Below are 8645 nucleotides of genomic sequence, written 5' to 3' on the forward strand. Positions count from 1 at the left end.
ATGGCGACAAACCGATCAAACGTGAAGCTGACGGTGAACCAGACAGAACACTGAGTAGCTGCCTCTCCCAAGGCGGAGATCACACTGCACACCGGGGTGATGTCCAGGAAAGTCCCGGGGAAGTAATAATAACTGATCCGCCACAATATGACCTGAAAGATGATGCTTAGTAGATCCGCCGTTGCCATGGCCACCAGGTAGCGCGTGGTGCAGGTGGAGAGGCCGCACTTTCCCCGGGACAGGATCGCAATCGCCACTAAATTCACTGGGGGAACAGCAAACAGAATGAGTGAATTACTGTCTCACCGCTCAGTGGGTCTCAGGGCAGAGACAAGCTGGAAATCGAGAACAATCAGACTGTGCAGACATCTGACTTCTGGGGGTGTAAAAGGAGTAATGCGGGAATCTCAGATCCCTCTCACGAATGCATACGGGGTGAACGGAGAAAGTACTCGATACTGGAAAGGGAACAGGGTTTGGGAAGGAGGCGTTATCAACGGATCGCCGAGAGCGCTTGAGAAAAATCAATATAAATCTCCCCCCGTCAGGTTTTGCACTGATGTGTCAAACCTGGGTACCTCGGCAACTTTCTCAGCGATGCTGATTACCGCGTTCCTGTCACCTATGTCCTGGCACTCTCACTGTTCAGCGAAGTCCCGCTCCCTCCACCTCTGTCCATCTACAAAGTTCAAAGCAAATTCATTTCCACCGTTCCAATGCCTGCGTCTCCTTCTTGACTCTCCGTTTAACACACGCACACAGCACCCCCACCACACCTCCGCTTGGATGGCCTCCTTTAAATTCGGCAACTACGCTTTGCCGGGGTTCCTTCACCCGCTCTCACCGAATCCGATTAGAAGGTTTCAATTTTCGTTTTTGAGGTTTATACTTCACCCGCTGAACTTTAAAGTGTTTAGCACGCTAGTGCTTATATCATCAAAGACAGTGTCGGTACTCCAAAAGATCTGCCTCTTTTGGGGACGCTCCGAATTACTTCAGCATTACTCTAAATGCTCCGAAGCATATTGTACAAGAACGGAGTATCGCGTGCACCTTACCCCATCCGACCCCTAACGGACGCCGCTGGGCTTGCTCTTAACTCCTGCTTCACTTCACGGATAACAGGGCGTGGTAATAAACGCTGGCACAAAACACGCACACAGGCCCTTACTTGACTTACATTCGGAGTCTGATTTACAAATGCAATCGACCACTCTTCCCTGAATCTCAAAGTCCATTGGCTTCCCGCGTTCCATTCAAATTTGCAGGTAATTCTTTAATCAGAGCACAATACCTTGAATTCTGAATTTAAAGCACCTTGCTCTAATGAAACGGTATTAAAGCAAATAACCGTAAAGGTGGCGAGCGCGCTGGATTATCGGGGTTTACTTGACAGCGACTTTGCATTGATAAATCACAACTGCCTGCTATGAATCTACAAAATGAATCCATCTACCCGATCTTTCTCTCTATGGCCGCTTCTGCTGCCGGTTTACTACCAGCAGAAGCCATCGATTAAAAAGCAAGGGAACTTCTGAACGAACACAGAGATTGGTCGCAATGTCTCCACCGCACTCTCTGACAATCCGACATCACAGCGCTGTCGGTCACTGAACGAGTCCACGGACCGCGCACACAAAACTTAAAATGTTAATTTGCTTGTGTTCTTACCAGGGACACCGATCACGGCAGTGACCAAGTACCATATCTTCCCCACACGGTAAAAGGTTTCACGCATGCTGGCTGAGATTCAGCCTGTCTTCCAGCTGTCCGCGATCTCGCTGGAGAAACTCTGAGCTGACGAATCTCCACGCTCATTCATTTATACTCTCTCTATCTCACGAACTATTTAATATCAAACAAGGCTGAAGTGTTTTCGAAAAGCTGAGGTTAAAATAATCATGATGTCATTCAAGTAAACTCCCAGTTGTGATGAGTTATGAATAGCTTGACACGAAATTGCAACATGTCAAAGATGAAGAAATGACGATTGGAGAAGTCAGTGACTGTTGTTGTGAAACAATCTCAGACTCATCTCTCGGTTTCACGATTGTTATTGTTGATCTTGTCCATTCCGAAGTTCCATGGACTTTGTCACCATAGACCAATGTTATACTGTCAATGGGCTGCTCTGTTTCACTTTGGGAATTGTCTCGGTTATAGATCTTGCAATAGAAATATAAAATAAAGAATAAGATGTTTGTACGTTCCTGTAACATAGTGCAGAACCTTAAACTAATATCACATTCAGGCTCACGGAGATATTTTATGCACGTAAACGTTTAATCAATTTTACTGCAATACGCACGATATTATGGAGGAACCAAACAGTTTAGAAGACATCTTTGGAAATTATTAATCTGTCGACCTTTCTGGCCAAGACCTTTCTTCAAATTAATTAACACTTGGTCGTACCTCACCTCCATCAACAGAAGCGAGATTTCCCAGTGGCAAACAATTTTCTTTCCGATCCCCGTTCACGGCCCGATATGTCCACCCATGGGGTGCTCTCGTGCCACAATGAGGCAACTCTCAGGCCGGGTGTGCTACACCTCGAATTCCGTCCAGGTAGCCTGCAATCTCATGGCAAGAACATCGATTTTCGTTGAGTTCCTGTATTTCCCCTCTTTCTATTCCCCAGTTCGTTCTCTTAACTCTCCGGCTGATCTGCCTATCGCCTTCCCATGATGCCCCTCTTCCTCCCCTTTTCCTTGGATCCACTCTCCTCTCCTATCAGCTTCCTTCTTATGCAGCCCTTTGCATTGTTCACCTATCATCACCCAGACTGTTATTTCGTCAACCTGGCAACATCCATTCCCTTCTAGCTTATCCTTCCCTCTCCCCGATGTTCTTATTCTGCCATCTTCCTCCTCCCTTTCTACCCCCTGATGAAGGGTTTCGCACCGAAACGTCGTCTGTTGGTTTATTCCCACAGATGCTGCCTGACCTGCGGAGATACCCCCCCCCCCCCCCCCAGCGTTTTGTATGTCAATACAATTGATATACATGCAGTCCTTCGTGTAGTAAACCAGCGGCCACCAATGCTCGCACCGGTATGAAAAAAGTAATTCAACCGCCGTACACATGTCCCTCGAATTTGTGTATATGTTTAAACCGACATGGCATCTGTATTCATTACATTTGTAACAACAATTGTTTGGCAGATACGCTAAATTGCTAGCGTTGTTGATAGTCTTGTAGACAATGGCGTTCACTTCCATTGTAAACACAACACAACATTGGTTATTCTGTTTTAAGTTTCCTAATATGCCGCCTCGTTTATGTATTGAATGGTCTGAAAAGAATGGCTCCTGAGAAAAGCCCTTCACTCAATGGGTCGTCGGTTGTTGAATTAAATTAGTCATTTTGTCAGCTAGTCAGCGAAGGGCAGACAGGGGTCAATACTGAGGTACGAGGTTACCTTCCATGGGTGAGTGAGTATGGCTGGGATATTCACAAAGAGTGACGGGGTTCTCGGGAGTGCTGATGTGGACACGAAGAAAGAAATGGAAGTCCAAACATCAATAAAGGTATGGAAGCAGATTTACAATGGGGCATCCAATACGTTCTGAACTGATGCCCTCACGGACGGGAAAAGTCATGATACAATAATATATAATAGTAGCCTGATTTTCTGCTCCCCGTGAGTGATGGAAGTGATTGCTGTGGAACCGCTGCACAAGTGTTTCACCAGGAAATTGCCGAACATGGAACATTTCCGATATCAGCGGAGAATCCGTCATTCTCTCCTTGAAGCGGAGGGCCAGGAGGTGCTCCGCACAGAAGCTAAACTATTATTAGCAACATATAGTGGCTTGCAAAAGTCTGGGGCACTACTGGTCAAAATTTATGTTACTGTGAATATTTAAGTGAAGAGAAGTTGAAATGATCTCCAGAAGTCACAAAGGTAAAGATGAAACTTTTTTTCCAACATTTTAAGCAAGTTAATTATATTATTTTTCTTTTGTACAATTTAGGGTGAAAGATTGGAAAGGAGTACCATTCAAAAGTTTGGGCAGCGCAAGAGATTTGAGCTCTGAGATAACTTTGACCACGGTCTCAGACCTTAATTAGCTTGATAGGGCTGTGCCCTGCCGACCGGGCCTACTGCACTTTCAGGGTTCACAATGATGTCTCCACTACATTGGAAAATAAAACACAACCTGGATTTGCTCGGACTGCGAGCATGGTTGATCCTGAGCTCATCACAATTTAAAGCTTAATCCACTTATATTTGGACTTCTTTCCTCTGTCTGGGCCTTCTTCACTGCCATCGTAGTCATAACATAAATGAGGAGAACAGCATCTCATCTTCCAACTGGACACCTCACAACGATAGGGAACACACTGCTGTTTTGTTTATTATTCCGGCTGAATCATCTTTCGTTGTTACTCCGATGATGCCCATGACTCCTTCCTGCCCCGGTACCATATAATCCTAAATAATGGCCAGTATTTCGCATAAAGTTCCATGGTCAAATTGATCTTTCACCGCCCTGTCATCTCCATGCTGAAAATTGGCACAATTGCACCCTTGACTCAATCCTGTGGGTTAGTGTTAACGGGGTTTCACTTTCTACACACTCTGCTACTTTGGGCTAGGAATAACGATGATAGCAGAACCAGGATATGGAACTGGGAACTAGGAGCCTGGGCGTGGACTCTGAGCCAGAGGCTGGACAAGGACCCATAACCTGGGTCTTGACTCGTGGTCGGACTCCAGAAACAGGCGAGGACATAACGAGGCTACAGGACGAGGAGAGGCAACCGGACTGGACGACAAACTCATGGACAGGACAAGGGAACCCCAGCACAGGACGAGAGAACCCCAGTGCCGGGCTGGGCAAGTTACTCCTGGTCTGGGCGAGGCACATGACAAGACGAGAACACAAAGCCGTGCCTTGGACAGGAGAAGGATCTTGAACGTGACTGGGACTGGACGAGACCCCGAATCCTTGACTTGGTCGAGGAAGAGACAGGAACGCAGAGCATGGGTTGTGTGAGAGACAGGAACGCAGAGCCTGGGTCGAGGAAGAGACAGGAACGCAGAACCTGGGTCGAGGAAGAGACAGGAACGCAGAGCCTGGGTCGAGGAAGAGACAGGAACGCAGAACCTGGGTCGAGGAAGAGACAGGAACGCAGAGCCTGGGTCGAGGAAGAGACAGGAACGCAGAACCTGGGTCGAGGAAGAGACAGGAACGCAGAGCCTGGGTCGAGGAAGAGACAGGAACGCAGAGCCTGGGTCGAGGAAGAGACAGGAACGCAGAACCTGGGTCGAGGAAGAGACAGGAACGCAGAGCCTGGGTCGAGGAAGAGACAGGAACGCAGAACTTGGGTCGAGGAAGAGACAGGAACGCAGAGCCTGGGCCGAGGAAGAGACAGGAACGCAGAACCTGGGTCGATGAAGAGACAGGAACGCAGAGCCTGGGTCGAGGGAGAGACAGGAACGCAGAACCTGGGTCGAGGAAGAGACAGGAACGCAGAGCCTGGGTCGAGGGAGAGACAGGAACGCAGAGCCTGGGCCGAGGAAGAGACAGGAACGCAGAGCCTGGGTTGTGTGAGAGACAGGAACGCAGAGCGTGGGCCGAGGAAGAGACAGGAACGCAGAACCTGGGTCGAGGAAGAGACAGGAATGCAGAGCCTGGGTCGAGGGAGAGACAGGAACGCAGAGCCTGGGTCGAGCGACAGACACAAACATGGAAAACAAGAGCCGGGACCCCTCCTTGGGTACAGTACGTAGGGCCGGGACACATTACACAGAACACTGAAAACAACGAGAAAGGTTCCAAAGCTAGGTAGCGGCAAAACGGCCGGACCCACCTAGCGGAGGCGTGAACTTAAAGAGACAGTTCCAAACAGGGCGTGGCTCCAGACACAGGGAAGGCGAGGCAAAGTTCCAGGCAGAGGCAAAGCTAGACGAGGAAAGGCTCCAGGCAGAGGCAATAGACAATAGACAATGGACAATAGGTGTAGGCCACTCTGCCCTTCTAGCCAGCACCAGCATTCACTGTGATTATGGCTGATCATACACAATCAGTACCCCGTTCCTGCCCTCTCCCCATATCCCTTGACCCCGCTATCTATAACAGCTCTATTGAACTCCCTCCCTTGAATGCATCCAGAGACTTGGCCTCCACTGCCTTCTGGGGCAGAGCATTTCACATATCCACCACTCTCTGGGTGAAAAAGTTTTTTCCGCATCTCAGTTCTAAATGGCCTACCCCTTATTCTTAAACTGTGGCCTCTAGTTCTGGACTCACCCATCAGCGGCAACATGCTTCCTGCCTCCAGTGTGTCAAATCCCTTAATAAGACAAGGCGAGGCGAAGCAAGGCTCCAGGCACAGGGCAGGGCAGGGCTTCAAGCGTAGGGAAGGAAGGGAACAGTCCATCCTCAGGGTAACGGCAATGATGGCCTAACTTACCCAATGGAGGCAAGGACCAGGAGGGACAGATCCCACCGTAGGTTAACGACACGGACGTCCTGACTTACCCCACGGAGGCGACGACAGGATACCGACAGCACGAAACCCACACAGAGGCAAGGACAGGATATTAACGACAGAAACCCCACAGAGAAAATGACAGGATACTGACAAGAAGAAACAGACACCAGCCTCGAACCCAGGGCCACTTAAAATCTCGGCCACAAGACGAGAATCAGGTACCTCGGATTAAGCCCAAATGAGACAAGGGACAGCCGGAAGATGCGGAGTCTGGAGTCCACGGACCGTGCTGTGAGCCGGAACGCGAATTTCACGGACAGGACCATGGCAGTTACAAAGTAGCGGGGCAGCTTTTATTTTTGAGGTAATCTGAATTCGTTTACCAGAATTTGATCAGGATTGGTCGTTGTCTCCCTATCCAGATACTCCTGACATACTGCGAGGCTGCTTAGCGTCACTAGGTGCTCAAAGGTTTATAGGTTGAAAGGTCCAATTCAATTCAAAGAATTGTATGCAATATACATCCTGAAATGCATTTCCTTCTCCAACATCCACGAAAACAGAGAAGTGCCCCAAAGAGTGAACGACGATTAAACGTGAGAACTCCAAGTCCCCCCTCCCCAGCTCCCCGCTCCCCGAGTGCGGCAGCGAGCAACAATCCCGGCAAAATGCGTCAACACCACCACCGAGCACAAACGTGAGGTCGGCAACAGCAAAGACACAGACCTGCAGTGACCCCAAAGACTTCACGTTACATCCGGCATTCGACAAACCACAGGGTCTCTCTCCCCCTAATAAGGGAGAGGGAGGAGTCCCCCATTTTCACGGCGAGTGGGAGACATAACAGCAACCGCGATCCGTGCCCGAAGGCAGTAAAGCTCTCGGGTCTTCTGGCCCACAGCAAAAGTGTTTCCGGCCTCACCGGTGACACACGGGTCTCCTGCCGTGACACCGACCCTCGACCCGGCCATCTCCAGAGCCCCGAGATCTCAGGCTTCCAAGTGCGGCCGAGACTCTCAGGCCGAACCCTGGGCATATCGGATACCGGACAGTTCCGATACTCCAGTCCCATTCCCGCAAAGAACCGAAGTCAGCGTGTAACTCCCGGTCAAGGTCTTCGAAAGAACCCTGAAAAGGAAAATGAAAACATGACAGATGGTAATGGAGCTGTTTCCGAAGATGCGTGCAAAGGAGTCGTTTAGTGGCATCTTAGCTCTGCCTCTACAGCCGTGCAACTTGTTTCCGATCTGTGACCACTCTCCGTCTGAGGGAAAAATACACATTTCCCACCCGGTCACGGAGTTCTTCATAATAACACATGTCTGGCAAACTAATTTAGACCACAGCCTTTACAGCAAAAAAAAAAAAAAAATGGCTGCCTATCCTTAGCTGATATTCGTGTCTCTCTGAGCCACAGTTTTCTGTTCTTGTTCAGTACTGGGTCCTATTCTACAACCCAGTTATCATCTGGCATCTCAGAATTGTTCCCCAAAATGTCATAACCTTGGACCAAGTATTCTCTCCTCTTACTCTCCACAAGCCTCACTCAGCCCCGCAGAGTTGTTCTCATTTAAGCCCATTAGGATATCGGCTACGTTCTGGAGAGTCGCAGCAGAATTTTCCCTTGCCATTTTGAATCCGCCACTGCAAACCCCTTTTCGAATATGAATACCGGCGAAAATTATTAATTGGTGTCTCTACGATACATTCTTTCTCGCCGTCTATTTGCCTCTATTGCTCCTCTTGCTCCAAGCACTTTCTACGACAGGTCGATTGGCCTCAGTATGTTCAGTGTCTGATTGTCGCTTAAACCAGTTTTAACCAAGTTGACCAGTGAACTTTCTTGCTCAGCTCTCTCCATTCTCATTCAATATTGAATATTCCTCTAAAATTTTAAATACACTTGACAGACCCCTCTGACATATAACCCTGGAATTCTCCTCTGAGGCGAAAGTTTCGAGAGATTGGAAAGTTTTATCAACTTCTGCACTCAAAATACTATCCTGAATTGTTCTCGAATTTCAAATCTAGACAGACCTCTCCTCTTATCGGTGCATTAACATACCGCGTCAGAACAACAGCAATTCAATAACACAATGAACTCACTGCCCGATAATCCATTAGCCACATGGTTCTGTCACTCAATATTTGGGAAATAAAAGTCCCCTGTACCTATAACATCAATCTCAGAACTTGCCTGT

Source organism: Hypanus sabinus, unplaced genomic scaffold (genome assembly GCF_030144855.1).
Source record: "Hypanus sabinus isolate sHypSab1 unplaced genomic scaffold, sHypSab1.hap1 scaffold_476, whole genome shotgun sequence".
Classification (NCBI taxonomy): domain Eukaryota; kingdom Metazoa; phylum Chordata; class Chondrichthyes; order Myliobatiformes; family Dasyatidae; genus Hypanus; species Hypanus sabinus.